Genomic DNA, 19,547 nt, shown 5'->3' with positions numbered 1-19,547 from the left:
AACAGCTTGGGTTGTGACCGTCAATGATTTGATTTTCTTCGTGACAGCACAGCGTTCATTAAGGCCAATTACTGATGCTTTGCGTGTTCTAGAACTAAGTTCACAGACTGGAAACACAATCTTTCGTTCACTTCAATTGTCCTAAAGGAGAAAAGAATTGCCTGTTTTCTTCCATCATTGCGAATACGCAGCTAAAAACGTCGCAAAACATTTTCATGACATCCTCACTTGAACAAATTCAATCAATGCTTTTTATACTACACTTCATTTGTTTAGACAGCTAAATGGTTTTTTTAAATCCTACCTAATTAACCAGTTGGAATGTTTGCAAAACATGCAAAACTCGAATTTGATTTGGTTTTTAAACACAAAAAGAATGTTTTGTAATCATTTTTAATTTAAAATAAATATTCTTTGGACTCGGTTCTATTTGATTTCTAATTACAAGTACTTTAATCTTTAAAAAACACATTTTATTAAAAAATAGGAATCAATGCGAATTAAATTATGCCATAAATCTAAGTCTCATGATAGGAAATGTAAGAATTTATCAAATTTCATATTTGCATTATTAGATTACATAACAGCAGTAGTTGGCATGACAATGGAAACACAATTGTATTATATTATTACAAGTAACATTTTGACATATCACATAATAAATCTATTAAAACATCTTATTCAATGACTGAAACATTAATTTATGCTAGTAAAACATTAATAATATTAATTTCATATACATATATACATACACCTACATACAAAATATTATTTAGTAAGAGCTGATATTAATTTATTAATATATATATTATATTAAGTTATTAAAAATACTTTTATAAAGTTTATTTACAATATTATAATATGTAGATATAATCAGTACTAACACAATTACGTATTGTATATTGTACAGTACAGTATTGAAGAATGGAAAATACTAACAAAGCAAAAAATTAGACATGGTTGGTTTTAATTGAAGCCAAAAAATAAAACTAAACCTTATACTGAGTAAGAAGAATTCCAGTTTTTAGAGGTTTGATAAAAACAAAAAGGAAAAAAAATAGTGAAAGGAATGTTTCTTGGTCAGTGAAAATACAATTGTTCATGACTTTTGCTGGTTTTTAAAGTTTTTCATTTGTTATATCGGTCTTTACTGCTTACGAAGATAATAAATGGTTTAATGTCATTATTTTATTATTATACAAATTACTTTAAAACCGTGCATTCTTCATAGACTTAAAAATTTAAATTTAAAATACATATGAATATAAGCATATTAATATAATCTATAATTCATATGCATACGTATTTTTAATAATAAACTCCCAATAGTAGAAACTATCAATATGATATTTATATTCTCAGAAATAAATGTAAGATCGAATTCAGAAAAATAGTAAACGAAATAATCAAATAAAATGTATATAAAAATTCTGTAAGATATTATTTTATATTTATATGTACGATTTCAGTTTTTTATTATGAATAAAAAAAATTATTCATTTCTGACCATTCAAATAATGCATAGAAATGATAAACCAAGCGATAAATAAAAGAAGAGAGTTGAAAATAAAAAGAATATTAAAAATAAACGCGTAATAACTTTTAGTTTCGATGGTCAGAATAGCATTAGTTCATATATCAAATTACAAAACGATTCCCTCTTCCTGGAGGAAGAGTTGCTGAGTTGTCTTCTGAGGTCACGTTTCTAAGTTTGCATTGGTATCATAAAAAACTGCATCGCAGACAGACTATTTTTTTTTCTTTGTCGACAAGAAATCAACCGAAAGTACAACCAAAAACCTCATGTGGTGAACGAAAAACGTTTTTTTTCTAGCGTAAATAATGTTTCGGTAAGTGGAAACTACACGTCTACCTGAAAACGTTGGAGCGTGTTTTCAATCGTGTGAAGTGGTTTGTTGGTAAATTACTCAACTCCGTCCAAAGAATCCAACAAGTAAATATAATCCGAGCCAAAAACATCTTGGGTTAATTTAGTATATAAATCATTTGTAAGTATATATTACTATGATGCATTTATCAATATTTTTCCTAGCTCTTATATCATGTTTTATGTAGTGAAAGCTTTTTTTTATTTTTGTAAAATATTATCATTATTAGTATACATAATCTTTCAAAACAAATATTTATGTAATTTATAGATTATTTTTTTAGCTAAACTATTTTCTACTAAAATATCTACATTCAAATCTACAAATTATTATTATTTGTATGTAAAATATTAGCGTTTATTTTTATACAAAGAGTTTAAAATAATACCAAATCGATTTTTTTTAAATGTTGCTTTCTTTATATCACTATCACGAATTTATCCTTAATATCATTTTATCGTGTTTACTTCAATAGAAAGAAGATTCCATTATCGAGTATTATTAAATTATGATTCAAAGACGTTACTGTAAACCATTCCTATCTTTCATCGAAACTGTTACATGTTGGTTATTACTGACAACATTGATTTTAACAAAGTTTCAAAAATGAATTATCAGAATAGAAACATTAAATCGATACGCGTAAAAAATAATAATTAAATTAGTTTAATAATAATTAAATTAGTTTAAAATAAAATATTCTAAAAATAAGTTATAAATATATAAAACATTATCATCAAAATACTGAATTTGATGAGCTAATTTTCATTGTTGAATTGTGCTAAAATATATTATTTCCATTATCAATATTTATTTATAAATTTATAAATATTTCATTGTTATCTCGTTTTTTTTCATTTTTAAATATATTATAATAATTTTTAAGTACTGTGCGTGTTAATAGCAAGAAAAATAAACTTAGATAAAGATAATACAATATATCATATAATTCTAATTTATATAGTTTATAGAGTGTTAGCAATTCGCCTTAAGATAAAGTAATTTATCGTATTAAACATGGTTACTTCAGACAAATTCTAGGATTAACTTTAATGGGAACAAGTTAGCCAGATAATCCTCATTTCTATTGCATATTAAATTAATTTTGGTTTAAAGCTATTTAAAGCAACTTCCTATTAACTAATGTACAGATGGTCCAAATAATTGTTTTGATATTAAATTTTCTTATAATTTAAATGAAATTTTCTTAATAAAGAAATCGTAATAATGATTTTTATTACTTTAAGTAGATTTAATTTCTAACCAATCGTAATGATTGTATTAAAAAAAAATAAGCATTTAATGTAATTTTTCTTTTATGTTATGTAAAAATTTTAAAAAATAATTTTTGATATTATTTAGTAGTTTTGGAATATTTTTAAATGTATAAAATTTATATGTAAACATTTTCAATATAAGAAGAAATTAAAAATAAATTACCATAAAAATGCATCATAAAACATGCCTTTTTTATTTTTATTTTTTATTTTTTTGAATGAAATAAAATTAAGAAATTAATGTAAATAATTTAAGATTAATTTTGTTTTAATTTAATTAAAAATAATGTAAAGTATTGAATTCAGAAAAATGTGACCGCAAAGGAATTTCTATATATATCTGTAAATAGGGATAAAGGAATGATATAACTGATCTTGTCTAAACGGATTCGCGGTAATAAATCTCAGAAAGGAGATGGCATGTTCCTATTGACAGGAAAAGACTCCTGCAGAGAAGAATAGTCAATAAATTATTTGTTAATCCGACACGAAGGGTATTGGCTACACCATCAACCACCTACCTATTTTAGAAGCATGGAAACTATCATGCTGGCTTATCTCCTGATCTGAGGTGAAAGTCTTGATTTTGGAAGAATACTGTTATCGGTATTGATGCGATCGATGGCATATCGGAAAGCCAATTCTTGTTCGTCGTCATAGATATCGAATATTCCACCTAAAAATTATACTCATTAATATAAACCATAAAGAAACTTTTCCAAAGTAGTTGAGTAAACTTAGTAAGATAGAAAAAACTATTTTTAAATTTAAAAATATACAAATAAGAACGTTTCTAGAGAGATAAAGAACATTTTTAACATTTTTTAAATATCTCATATTAATATTTTTATTAATAAATATTATATTTTATTTCATAATTTTAAAACACGCATTAAACATTCTTTATTTTTTAATATATTTGATACGATTAAATAATTAGTACAGTATAATTTATATAAAATATTTTGCCAAATTTTCTGATATCTTGAATTGATCTGAAATTTTGATTTTCCTCAGTACTTACTCAGTACTTAGGAAATATTTTATCAAGTCTTCATGTACAGTACTTTTTCTGTTATTAAGTTATATGTATGATTTATTTATTTTATATAATTATAAAACATTATTTTTCTTGTGTGTTATAGCTATTATACCAGAAATACTTAGAGCTTTATAAAACATGTATATTTTGATAATGATACAAATTTATTATATAAATATTCTAAGATGATAAATAAACTCATTGCAGTAATGATGTCCTTTCTTCTGGCAATCTATTTCCTATCCAGCATATATACCAATACAACAAAACAAATAAAATATACTTGCGTGTGCAAGTTATTAAATAAATTTTGCTACAGTTAATATTTTCTCAATATGAATAAAATAAAATATAAAAATACAACAATCTTATTTGTTTTAAAATATTATTTAAGAAATTATATTACAAATCAATTTTTATATACTAAGTAGTTATAATAAAAGGGTAATTTAATGTATAGAAGTTTACAATTTTGTCTAACTAGTAAGTATATTTACATATTGTAATAACAAAATGAACATACTTTGAATTTAATTTTAGAAATGATTTTGATATTTACAACTGATATACTTCTTAGATTAATAAGAGTAAACAAGATTGTATTATTATAGAGTTAAAATTTTTATAGAATTTCTGAGATTAAAAATACACGTTTAAAATGTTTTTTGCATGGCAGCAGCATGCTTTAAGATATTTCTAATTTTCTAGATCACGGCTTCATATACCGCTTCGGGCATGGATAATTTGTAATTGTAAGAATTTAATGGGACTGTTATTTTGAGAATACTTAAAAGACATTACTGAAGCGTTGCACATTACTGAAAAAGTAAAGTTTATTGAATCCTATTTGTATTACAAAATTTTGGATAATAACGTAAAAATATTAAATAACTTTTATGAAACTTTAATCTTATTAGAGATAATATTAAATTTAAAACATATAAACTTTTTAATTTAAAAAAAAAATGTTTTGAATATAGTATAAAGTGAATGACCTTCAAAAACATAATTGTTATTAGTTGAATTATATCTTTATTTCACCATAAAAACAATTGAACTGATTTAATTTGGTAGAAATTTTTAATAAAATAAAAAAAATTTATTTATTTATTACAAGTCTAAAATCTTGTGTAATATTTCTATTATATAATTTTAATATACTTTTCCTATTAATATTTGAAATCGAAGATCAAAGATAATAGGTATTTAAATTTTTTATAATAATGTCTAATAAAAGTATTATATAAACTAACTCTAAATAATATCCAAAGCTAGAGAACTGTTTTTTTTCTTTTATAAATGATAAGCGAATAAAGCCAATTACTTTTATCTGCGGATTCTAGAACGAACCGCAGTTTTATTATCTGGATATAGTAGCCTCCAGCAATATATTTTCTCTTATAATCATTCCAAGATACTGTGATGACAAATCATGGATTTTCAGTATAGTACCTTCTGGTAGATGATTGGATGTATTACTACGTCGCCCTTGGGCGGGATATCGTACAAAATTAGCTGATGCACTATGACCCAAGAGGCTAGGGCATAAACAAATAAATGAAAACCGAGTCATCTTTATTGGATATTTCTAATATTTCTATTTGAGATGACCGACAGGTAAGCGAATAAAGGAAAAAAAAAAAAAAATTATTATTTGCAAGTCTTGTCCTTCGCTGTTTACGTAACAAAGAATCAAATGCCAAGGGACAAGATACTACTTTGTCTCTTGTTATAACAGTCACTCATATAGTCAAGGGACAAATCTTTACTATTTTGTTTCTTCCTGATTTAATTCAAGTATGTTTCAAGAAACTTTCTCTAGTGATTTACAAACAAACTACTATCTTATTTTAATTACATTTAAATTACCAGCCTATGAATCGACATAAAATAAATAAATATCAATACTCATTAATGAGTTACTTGTGGACAATTTTAACTAATATATTTATTAATATCTATAATGAAAATTAATTTATCAAAATAATTGCTTCGATTGAATTTTAATATAATATATATATAGGTTTTAATAGATTATCAGCTTTATCTTTATAGTGCATATGTTAATAATGTTTCATTATCTGCTTTATTTTTGAAAATTATTCTCAATCTGTTATATACTAAATATAAAAAAAACATTTAAAATTAATTATTAGATTCATTGATAATTTGTATAATTAAATATAATATAATACTTTAATCATGCATAGATTACTATATATAGTAAAATATATTGGATAAATTAAATATGAATTATTTATATATTAATTTTTCAATGTACTTTCATTTAATTAATTTAACGATTAAACAAAAAACAATTATATTAATTAAAATAATATTAATTTATATACCTTTATATAATTTAATATTTTAATATTCAATACTTTCTATAGAAAAAAAATGCAATTGTTATATTTTTCCAGTTTTTCAAAAGCATTATATTTTAATCAATTATTAATAAAATTAAATAAACTTCGAGTTTGTTCATTTAAATATAATTATTGAATGATATTATAATTAATTTTATATTTTTATTTAACAATATTGGAAAAAGAACAAGTAATAAAAATAAAACTACTTAAAATTTAAATTTTAGTCAAGAGAAGATACAAATTTTTATTCATTAATAAATAAAAATTTAAATTTACTTAGAATGAGGCAAATTGTTTAGAATATTTTGAATATATATTTAACCAATTACAGATTCTACTTATTAATATAAACTATTTAAACTTACATAAAAGATGTAAGAAGAAATAAGAATAAAACCATCGCGATTTAATAAATTTATTTTTCTTTCTTATAAGTTAATTGTACATAAAATAAGGTATAGATATAATATAAATATATTTTAAAATATATTTTAATTACAATACCATTTTTATATATTTATTAAATAATTTTTTTACAATATTTTTTTTGAGAAATGTGTTTATTATAACGAATATTTACTTAAGTTCGAAAATAATTAGAAAAACTTTTTAGTATACAATTTCATTAAATATTATTTTATTCGTTTTAATTAATTCGCAACTTTTTAACAAAAATATACAATTAAAAAGCTCATTTCTAGAAAATAATGAGAAATGAGATTGTACATAAATATATTATAAGTAAGAATACATCAATTTTTTCCACTGATCTATAAATACTGTATTGCGTGTTAAAGAGAAATGTGTGTGACATGATTATTGCGGTTTGGACAGATTGGCTCTATTCTCACGTCTTCCCTAACAACGTTAAAGCAGTATGCTGACAAGATATGAACCCTTCTTTCTGTAATCACTATAAAAATATGATTCTTTTTATCATTCTTTTTTCCAGATTATTGATGCATAAGGCGAATAATGTTTCTAAAATTAGATTTTTTTGAAATGGAGACTTAAAAGCTAGAAATTCAACACATTCTTCTTTTCAACTTAAAATAATACGGGATTAACTTTTCAAAACATCAGCGAAAATCAGATAAATTGACTATTTATTTTTTTCCTTTACTAAATGTTTCCAGGTCATTTGGAAATAAAAAAATATATACTGTTTTTGATGAAAAGTACGATAAAGCAACAAAGATCCAAACGGCCGCCAAATTTAGAGATTACGTATATTCTCGAAGTTAAGTTTAGTTCCGTTGAAGCGAGCAATAAGGTTGGTGACAGCATATCATGTATGACTGGGACTACTGCCAACAGCTAGCACTCACATATCTCTACTTAATTAAGTCTTATTGGTAAAAAACCCTTACCTCAATACTTAGGGTCGATGCCGTGACACTAAACGTTGACTATAGATTTTTTAGAAAAAAATATAAAAATAAAAATGTACACAAAAATAGCTAAAATGCAACTGCTTTTTCTCCACCATATCGATTTTTTAGTTGTGGAAAAGAATATTTCTTTTAAAGATTTACGACATTTTCGTTGAGAAAATACTCGAAAGTGCTATTTCTTTGTAAACATTTTACTTGTTATATTAAAATTTAATAGTTTAACCTTAAAATAACTCGAGATGTAAAATTACGTTTTAACGAAGACAGCAATGTGAACATTGAAAGAATTTTCACACTAAATAATAATTTATAGAAAAAGAATTTCGCATCCCTATTTTTTAAACACTAAAAAAAATACTTAATTTTCTTTTTTATATCAAACAAATTTGTCTGTAACAAATATTTTAATTACATAGAAATTATATAAAATTATTATAGTCGAAAATTAATTAAGTATAAGCAGTTATTTTTCAAAAAAAAAACACAGAATTAATACACACAAATTCAAATATACACATTTTCTTGTAGCAATTTTAAAATTTCCTATGTAAAATAGAAAAGTATTCGATATGTATATTGTTGATATGTTGTTTTATATATATATATAAGTTCTATTATATGCGATTTACTATAACTAAAAGTAGATAAAGAAAATTAAATCAATAGAATTGCGTTAGTAGGGATGAAATCAACAAATTTCCGATTTTTATCAATTTTTTCCCTCCTCTTTCCACATGAAATAAATTTTATAAAACTGAAAATAAAAGTCTACAAAATTAAAAATTTTAAATATCTTTTTTAAGTATTTATATATCTTGTAGTTAAATTAATAAGAAATAAATGTTCATTTTTATTTTCCTGAAATATATTTATTAAGCAAAATACGAATTATTGTTATTATTAAATTTTGGGAATAATGGTCAACAAGGAAACATATAAAAGCGATTATATTCCAATATTTTACAATAAGATTGTTATAATTCAAATTTAAATCATTTATACATAATTGTTTGTATCTCAATTGTTTATAATTGGATAGTTTGCGAATTAAATTAATCAATAATTAGAATTTACACATAGTGATTACACAATTTGTTATATATTTATTTATTTAAGAGCAAATGAGTAGTTTATGTTTTTAAATATTGAAAATAGTGAAGTAATAAATTTAGATTATTCTTCTGAAATGATCTTATTAAACCCGTTGATGATTTTTAAATAATTTTATATAAATTATTCTAGAAGGAAAAATTATTATTTTTTATTTCAAGATTATCATCAATATAAATTTTGAATATCTTAACTCAATATGGCAATGAAAAAATATCTGTAAGTAATGTTTAGAAAAATCTTCCTTTCAAGCTCTTTCTTTTCCTACAAGTAAAAAAAAAATCTGTCTGGAGTTTATATTGTCGTTTTTTAATATTTTCGTAAATAAACATGCTTTTTTATTAAAGAAGTTGACAAAGCAAGTTTATATTTTACTTCTGTGCAGAAAATATAATTAAAAAACTTCACTTACAAATTTAGAAAATGCATAAAACAATGTTTAAAATTTTAAAAAGTAATGCAAAAGTAATTGCAAAATGTTTAAAATTTTAAAAAGTAATGTTTACTATTTAAAATTATAATTTACGTTTCATATTAATATTTTAAATAACAACAAAGCATAAAATTTTAGTTTTTATATTTTAAATTTTGTTTATTTTCACAAAGTATTTTTCCAGTTAACAGTTTTGTGAGAAAAACTTAACATGATATTTATAAGAATCATTTTTCTAACATGCAACAAAGATTGACAAGAAAAATCTAAACGAAATTTAATTGACATTTTACGAAGAAAAATATCAATTCACATAGGCTATTTTTTCAATAACGATATTTAAACTATGTAAAGAAATATGTATACCATTACGTAAAGTAAATTACGTAAATAAGAACTTGTACTTAAAAAAAAATTAATCTTTGTTATCGATATTTCATTTACAATTTAATTTAACTAAAATTTTCATAAGTACATTTTAATTATGATAATAAATCCGTAAAGTTTGTTACGTATCACTTTTATACAAAATTTAAATGCAAGGTTTACTTATTTAACTTTCATTTGAGCTTTTTGTTTCACACATGTTCCTCGCTTTAAAGTGTATCTAGAAAAGTATTTTAAATAACAAAAAATTACTCTGCAATGCGATTTTAATGACTAAGTTGATGTCTTCAACTCGAAAACTAGGCAAAAAACAAAATTCAAACACGATCCTTAATTACTTTTATTATATTTTATACAAATATTTTGACTTATGCAAAGATGTTTTTTTCCTTTTTTTTAGTTTTTTCACATTAACAGAAGCGTATGTAAATGTTAATTTTTATTTTTTTATATTACGAACTGTGATTAAATTTGATAATACATTAAGAAAAATCAATAACATTTAATTCGAATAATATATTTTTAATAGCTTTTTTGGTTTGACGCAGAAAGAGGTTTTTAAAGTTTAATTCTATTATAAATGGCATTAACTCTTAATCCATAACATTATTTTTATTGAAATTATTGTAAATTCTGGTTAATTAACGTGATAAAAGAAATTACAGGTCTTATCCCGATAATAGATGGGTTTTCAACAAAATCTATCGTCATTCTTTTGGAAATGTTCCATGGTTAAGTATTCGATATTGAATAGGATCAATCTATTGTTCGATGTTGTTAGACATTCGAAGTAACTTCACTCCCCGGAGAACACTAAAGATCGGTTGGTATCTCAACTGATACTTTTGTAACGAGACAACATTAGAGCAAGCAAGTGGTGCATTTCTTTAGCATTCTTCTTGGAAGAATGCAAAGTGGAAAATCGTGTATATCTCCATGGGATAAGGGAGTTGTGTTTGACTGAGTGAAATGTTCTTATCACTCACATTTCGAATAACATCTTAAAGATATATTCGGTAATGCAAAATTTATGCTTTTTCGAATCTACCTGTAAAATTTGCAATGAAATTCATTATTTTATAAGACTATTATAATATGGAAATTTTATTGCGTTAATCTAACTTTCAACAATTTAGATAGAAAAAGATGAGGATTAAACGACGTTAAACACTATTCTCTCTTTTTTTTTCACGCCCGGTTTCCTCTTCTACTGCATATTAATGATGCTTCTAGAAAATTTGTCTCACATAATGGTAATCTTTGCATGACGCTTTACTTCCAAAAGCTATACTGACTAATTGATCGAGTAAACTGCCTTAAAAAGGAATATATTGTAGAAATTCCACTATGTCAATTACAAGAACTTTTTAACCTTTTCAATTATTCTTGTAAACTTCGCGTATACTGGAGTTTATTCACTATTCAAATAAATTAAATTAATCATTCTTTTCAATGTTCTAGCTTAGTTTACCAACTTACCATAAATTTACACATTTTTAATTAATAGTTTCGTTGTAACAAATATTGCAACTAAAAATTTGTAGATCTAAACATTATATTGGCTATATTTTTGTTTTACTTATCGAACTCAATTGTGAAACGTAGGACAGAAATTTGTAAATAAAATAAACAAATTTAATCACCTGCGCCTGATTATTTACGATATTAATTTTGTAATAATTTAAATATTTTAATCATTTTTTGAAATTTGATAATATTAATTTTATTTATAGATACAATATTCAGACAAAATATAATATCTATTTTTAGGAATCAATATATTGTACTGTACATTTAGTAAATGAAACAGTTTTTATTCTATAGAAACATATCGACAGAATTTATCGAACAACAATACAAAAACAAAATTTTTTTCACTTTATTCTTACATGATAAGCACTATTTTAAAAAAATTGAATAAGGCAATTTCCTAAATAAACACACACATATTTAAATTCACATTTCTAAGCAGAAATAATATTTGCAATTTGAAAAATTGGTTAAATTTACATGTTTATTTTTAAAAATTGTAAAATAACAGCATGAAAAATAACTAGAGCATCAATCTGTTTTAAATAATGTAAGAAGATAATAAGAAAGTTATACATTAAAATTTGAAATAAAAAAAGGTAACTTATTCTTTAACAATAATAAATTATAATTGTTCAAATTCAGCATTTTTCAAAAATTTCTCAAGGGAATATTTGTTACAGCTTTTAAATCTATTTATCTGATTACGATTATTTTACATTATTTTATTTAAATTTCTTTAGGCATTTGATTTTCCATAATGGATGATCTTTTACTAAGCAATTTTCTGTTGTCGTTTATAATTAATTACATTAGTGAAATATATTACTTTTCAGATTTCAACAAGTTATGAACAAAATTTTATCATTTACTAATTATGAGGCGTTAATTTTAAAATTTCGTGTTCTAAAAGCCAATCGATATTGTTACTGACGTTTTGCTACAGGGAATTTTCCCCTTTAAGTAAATATGTAAATAAGTATATAATACATATTCCTTTATATAATTACTTCATTCCTATGTCATATGAAAATGGAGTTTTAATGGAAAATAGAAACTTTTCAAAGTTAGACAAAAATCCGATTATGTGACATAAATTTTATGATAATTACGCAAATGAAAGTAGTAACATATTTCATAACTTCTGTAACGCAATTACCTTCAAATTTCACATACCTGTATAGGAATTTAAAAATCAATGCTAAAAATTTCCGATTAATTGTATTTAATGTTTAAATTCTTTCTCTTAAATAAATAAAATTTAATTTAGTTATTGGTGTCTTTTTATTAAAGAAATTAATGTATGAAAATCGAAATAATTTGCTTTAATAAAATGAAAAATAACATAAAATATTAATGAAATGAAGCCAATAAAAATAAACTTAAAAGATTTTAGAAATTTTTATAAAAATTTTAAATAATTCTAACATAGTTAATTAAATTATGCATTTTATAAACATTGATATAAAGAGTTAATTTTTAATTTTATATAAAGAAATATAAAAGAATTAAAAGATATTAAATAAAAGTGGAAAAGATTCGCGTTAATCTTATAGAAGAATGTACAGTACATCATTCTATAAAGTAACCTAAATAAGTCTGATTAAACTGGTAATAAAAAAATAGTATAATGTAAATTTATTCTTGATTTTATATAAACAAAATACTGTAGTTATTTATTATAGTTATACATTCTTGATGTGAGTCTAAATAGAAGTGATTTGTACCAAAAAAGATTGATAAGATGAAAATAGCTTAACGTCCACTTGTTCTGAATATAATTTTAAAAAAAGAAGTTTATAAAATATAAAGAAAAATAAATAATATTAAATATACATTTTAATGAATTTCACTTCAAAATTACTGCTTATAACGGATATTAAATTTTTTATGACAAATTTGTTCCGGTAAATTAAAATTTTTGCTAAAGTAAATTAAAATTTACATCAATAAGTTAAAACCAGAGTAGATAAAGTTTAACGTTAAAATATTATACAAGATATTTTATCTGCCACGAATGATTTACTTGTAATTGAGCATTGATTATGTTTTACAATATTTATTATTTTTGTAATATCGTTATTATAAATTATTATATAATTGATATTATAGGAATCAATACTAAAAAACGAAGAATATTTTTTGTACATAAGATTTTGAATAATATATATATATATGTGTGTGTCACTTATACTTTACTAGAAACTTAATAGAATTTTTAAATTAATATTTCTAATTTCTACGAATTTAAAATATTTAGACTAAAAGTGTTAATTGAATCTTCTTTCTTAGTATTTTAAACTAAATTAATAAATTTTATAATTAAAAGGGATTTAAATTTTATTTATAACATAAACTTTTGAAGTGCGTTTTGCTATTTTCGTCATTTTGAAACTCATAAACTTTTTAATGATCTACATAAAATATTTAATTTATTATTTAATTTTATAACCGATAAAACATTTTTTAAATGTAAGCTTGTTATTCTTTTATGTCTGTTTTATAAAACAGACATAAAAGAATAACAGAGCGCAACAAAACTAAACATTCATTCATTTATAAAATCTGAAACTTAGTAATAGTTTGAACGTAAATTGTAAAACAAATAAAATAAAATTTGTAAAACAGAATATGGCATTCATAAATAAATTACAGCTGGCAACAGAAACGGTAATTATGTGAATTAACTACCGGATATTTTAGCCTTATAGTAAACCATTACGTTGAGATTAAACTAAAAGTGAATATATACCCACATTATTAAATATAAACGTATTCTGTAAGCATTAATGGCACGTTTTGTGCAAGTAGATCTTTCTGATGACATCATTTATAAGATATTATTTGACAGAAGAAACATGCTATTTACTTTAGTTAATCGAAGAAAAAGTTAATCTTTATTATAACACTTATTAAAATAATTAGTTTATTTGCTGAATATTTTTCATACAAAACGAATTAAAGCATAAAAAATTGTTATGTTTTCGAAAAAATTAACCTAAAATTAAATAAATCTTTCATTACATTTATTTCAAACCCTTCACGTTGACATTTAATATTTATTTTTTTTTAATTTTTTATTTAAAATTAGATAGGTATTCCATTCTACTAAATTTGTATAATTCAAAGTTACAAATTTAGCGTGAATTAATATTTTAAAAAATCTGTATTTTAAGGGTTTATAAACTATAATTGACAGAAAAGATAAAAATAATATTAATATTAAATAAAAAGAAATAAAAAATTAGTTTCAAAACATTTTAGAATATAATTAAATTGCATTTATTATTTAACGTAAATTAGTTTTTATTTGGAAAATCTTAGTTTCTTGATATAGATATTTAGTTCTTATTAATATATTAAAACGTTTCCATGTTATTTTATGTATAAATACTATATTAAATCTGTAAACGACAAAGGAAAAATAACCAAAATAAATATACAGTAACGAAATAATATTCAGTTGAAATATATTATAAATAAAATATTTTTATGTCTTACTTATGTGATGTAATTTATTTACAATAATAATATATATTTTCATGAGATAAAAATAACAAAACTAGGAAGAAAATATTTTTTACAGTGAATATATGTTGATAACACATGTCTATCTGTTCGTGTTACACATAATATTGAAATGATTTATGTATAATTTGAACGAAATATTTTCGTATGTCATGTTCTGTATTATTGCAAAAAGTTGTCAAAAAATATATTTGAAGAAATATACCATTTGATACGAGTGAATTTTGTTCATGATATGTATCAAATATATTATTCATTCCATTTTCATGAAGAAAGAAAAATATTTTTATAGGCAAGTTTTCAACATACCTGCAACTAAGCAGGTGTTTTATTAATTAAGTTATATGAATATAAGTAGCGGCTCTAAAAGAAAAATAATTTTATATTTGTTTATTTTTGTAAAAAAAGTAATTAAAAGTTAAATAATACTTCTATAAAAATAATCGACATCTTTAATTATTAAAGTATTCCGATTAGAGACGAGAACATAATGAGATTATGAGAAAAGTTAATTAATAACAGCTACATTTTTATCTGAAATTTTACAATTATAAGAGATTAAAGAAAATAGTTTAATAATTTATAAAAATGTCATATTATTTAAAAGCATAGACGATAAGTAAATATTCAATATTTGAAGAGAAACTAGTGAAAAGATCAAAATTTATTTGTGCTGTTTTATCATCGATCTTAGAGGAAAGGTTATTTGACAAATTTTAGCAAAAACTCTAAAGCTAGGCTTTGTTTTCCAATAATTTAAACATGTTACTTCTTATTTAACAAAATATTTTTAACGTTAAAATTTCAATTAAAAATTTTCAAAGTTTTATTATAATTCTTTATAAAAAACATTTGAATCTTGTAAGCATAATTAAAAATGATTAGATATTTTAGTAAATAAGCAAACGCAAATTTTTAAAATTTTATTTAATTTGTAATTATTTTAAAATAACTACCTGTTTCACTAATTATTAATATTAAAATATACGCAAGTGTCACAAACGATTGATAAAAATTATTATAAACAGTATCAATCAATGTTAAATTTAATAATTTTAAATTTATGACAGATATAAAAATTTTACATTCGTTTCGTATTTAAATTAACATAAATATAAAGTTGAAATTACTTGACGACGAATAAATTTTAAATTAATATTCATTAATAACAAAAAATCAAAATGCGTTAAATGATTGATATGTGATGGCGATATTTTGATTTTATTAAATTTTAAAATTGATATATCGAATAGAAATTTTTAATAAAAAATATGTCAACTAGAATTGTATTTAATTCTTAAAAATAAACCAATAAGTTTGATTAGTTTATTTTTTAATACTACAATAACTGTCGTTAAAATGAACAAGCTCAGCTAAAATTTTGGGGCATTGAACTTAGTCTGAAGTCTAAGGACAATGACTCTGAACTTTCGAAAAAATGCCAATTTGTTTAGTTAGTGAGCTTAATTTTAATTACAGTAATCAAAATGAAAAATATTAAAGCATTTAATCATCAAAACATTAGAAAAAAGAACATTTTATCTAGCCAGAAAATACAATTATTTCTTTTTTAAAATTGATAAAGGTATTACGTTTAATTGTTTCAGATTTCAAAATTTTATGCAATTTTTCATACTGTAGCGTCGAATTTATCATAATTTACCATTATCGAAAAAAAATATCAGATAGATTAGAACCAGTAATATTTTTAAAAAATTTTCGTAAAATTGAAATTAGAAAATTAATTTATTGACCAATAGAAAGTTTGACAGATAAATAAAAAGATAGTTTATCGGTTAGACAATATTAATTATTAGACTCTATCAAATAAAAATACTTAATATCGATGATCTGTCCGACAAACTCTCAACTCTGGATCGATAATGGTCGTAAGATATGCTAACTCCATTTCAAATTTCATATTCGGGTCATATACGGTTCTCGAAGCCATTTTTCACTTTAGATACAAGTTTGTCCGATATAGATTCCTCTAGCTCTAATATACACGATAAAAACATTAGAAACATTCATTTAATTCAGCATTTTCTATTTTTACTCTAAATATAACACGAAATAATTTCAGACGAACAAAGAATGTGAACTGAAAAATATGAAATAAATGATAATTTTAGCTATTGAAAGCATTTTCCTAATTCATCACATCAAAAATTTAGATCCATTCTTATATTTATGGAAGGCTAATGAAATTAAATTTTATACTCAAGTCAAAACGGATAAAATCCTATTAAAAACATTTTTAAAATAAATAATTAAAAAATATAGTAAAATCTGTTTAAAACAGAACCTCGATACCGCGCGGTTTACACAGGTTTTGTTGTATTACGTAACTGAATGTAAAAAACAATTTCAAAATATGACTTATTTAAAAACTGGTTAATTTTTTATAGATTACGTAGAAAAAGGATACAAAGATTAAGTATTTTTTTATATTTCTGCATAGAGTAATTAAAATAAATTTTATTTATATGATTTAAAACGTGATTTATGTTTTCAGAATGATGTTTGATTTAGATAATATAATTGAATCAATTATAAAAGTCTTTTTCAAATTGTATTTTACATTTTTGCATGCAGAATAACCTAGAAATTACTGTATAATAAAATTAAATTGATTTTAAATATGAGAAATATTGAGTTGTATAATCGTTTAATTTCATATAATTAAAAATTTCTGATTGAATTTAGTTTATTATTAAAAGACAGTGTTAAGTAGATATATTTTTTTATTTTGTTATATTTTGAATAAACAAAACTGCAACTGAACTGATTATATATACAAAATAATTACTCACTAAATATAAAAAGTAATGTAATTTGCTGAAAATAATAGTAATAATAAAAGTTTTCCTTGAAAATAATTTCAAAGATATTCATATTCAAAAATTCATTCAAGTTTAAACTATAACAAAAATCTGAAAAATAAATTAAGGAATTTCTAAAGAAAATTTTAAAAAAACTAAACATTATTTTTTAATTTATATTAATCTTCTGAATATACAGTAGAATGTATAGTCTAACGAGTAAGTATAGACCACATGAAACTTCCCAGAATATCAAGATTAAAAAAAAAAATTCTTTTCAAATTTCTTACAAAAACATATTTGGATAAATAATAAAAATGAATTATATTTATTGCCCAGTAAAGAAAATATTAAAAACAATTTTCCATCTTCGAATTATCCATTATTGGTTTTAGGGTCAGCATCAGCTTTGTTAAGTGCTAGAACATGCTCATCTAGACCACAAATCCTACTATCTCTCTCATATCTACGAATTGTGCAGATGGTATTGATATTGATAGCTCTTTCTCGATTATTCTACTAGCTGGTCTACTTTTCACTGTCTTCTATGATAACACAGCGGATGTAGTAGCTGTTAAATTATTTTCTAGAAACAGAATTTACTATACATTACAATTTTTAGTCGAATTTAAAAACATATACAATCAACAACTTTTCATTTAATTAAAATTTTATTTTTTAAAAGTAACATATTTTTTTTATATAAGAAACATTTTAAAGAAAATCGTTTACATAAAAATATATATTAGTTTATTCTTGTTTTAAAGTTTATTCTCAAGGAATTAAACATAAAATTTATTAAAACTTGTATAGGTTGAAAGTATAATACTTTATCTGAAGTTTTTCCCCCTTTTAACGTAAGAAAGTCGATCAAAACGAGATTTTTACTGTCGAAAGGAATCTTTTATACAACTTAAGAAGGAGACATGTCATTTGTATCTTAAACAGATTACGTAATGCTAAATTTGAGAATTTTCTTCGCATTACTTTCTTTCTTTGTGGTTAAATTTACATCTTTTGTGTCAAGTCTGATTGCTTTATCAATAACTCTCCTGAAAGATCCAGATATCGGGAATATAATCTTTACCAAAAAACTAAACTCCCTGATTGGTCTATGCATATACACATGTATGTATCGAATATTTTCTTTTATTAATTTAAAGAAATCATATCAATATAATCAACTCGTAAATTAAATTAAATTTTAATTTTTAAATCATTTTATTTTATGAATATTTAAACAAAGTCAAAATATTCAACAAAAAAGCAAACATTAAAATGAAAAATTATAATAATATAATTACGATATAACAAAGGTGATATCACTTTTTTTAAATTTTCGATTAATATATAATTAAGTATATTTAAACAATGTTATTTACATTTCAATAAACAGCGAATATCAAGAAAAATATTACTTTTATCATTAATGAATATAAGTAGAAATTAAGCTCATAAATATGTATGTGAAAACAAGTAACATCTATTATAAAAGCTCAGAAAAAAACTGGTAGCATAATTTCCAAAAGTATAAAGATTCCATTATCTCTTACATTATATATTTTATATCTAAAGCAATGATACTTTATTAGTGTATCCGAACTTAAAAACATCAGAATTTAGCCTAACATTATGCTTTAAAGGAAGACATATAATGTTTAATTTGTATGTAAATTTGTCGCCATCAATACAGCATTAAATCAATTAGGCGCACACATATCTTTCATTGTTAAAGTAGGAAGATCATAAAAGATAGAACTTCT

At 22.5% G+C, this 19,547-nt stretch overlaps 1 protein-coding gene across 1 annotated transcript in view; it reads right to left on the bottom strand.

Annotated features, from left to right (window-relative positions):
- Window positions 1–19,547, bottom strand: part of LOC136974849 (glutamate receptor ionotropic, kainate 2-like) — a 60,580-nt gene that overhangs the window by 35,305 nt on the left and 5,728 nt on the right. The window contains exon 2 of the mRNA XM_067269829.1: window positions 3,688–3,842. The gene's annotated coding sequence lies outside the window, so the exon portion shown is untranslated. The remainder of the gene's footprint in view (window positions 1–3,687; window positions 3,843–19,547) is intronic.

This window comes from Centruroides vittatus, unplaced genomic scaffold, assembly GCF_030686945.1.
Source record: "Centruroides vittatus isolate TY-2023 unplaced genomic scaffold, ASM3068694v2 contig_357, whole genome shotgun sequence".
In the NCBI taxonomy this organism is placed as follows: domain Eukaryota; kingdom Metazoa; phylum Arthropoda; class Arachnida; order Scorpiones; family Buthidae; genus Centruroides; species Centruroides vittatus.
The sequence above is the reverse complement of the archived record's forward strand: the minus strand, read 5'-3'. Positions and strand labels throughout refer to the sequence as shown.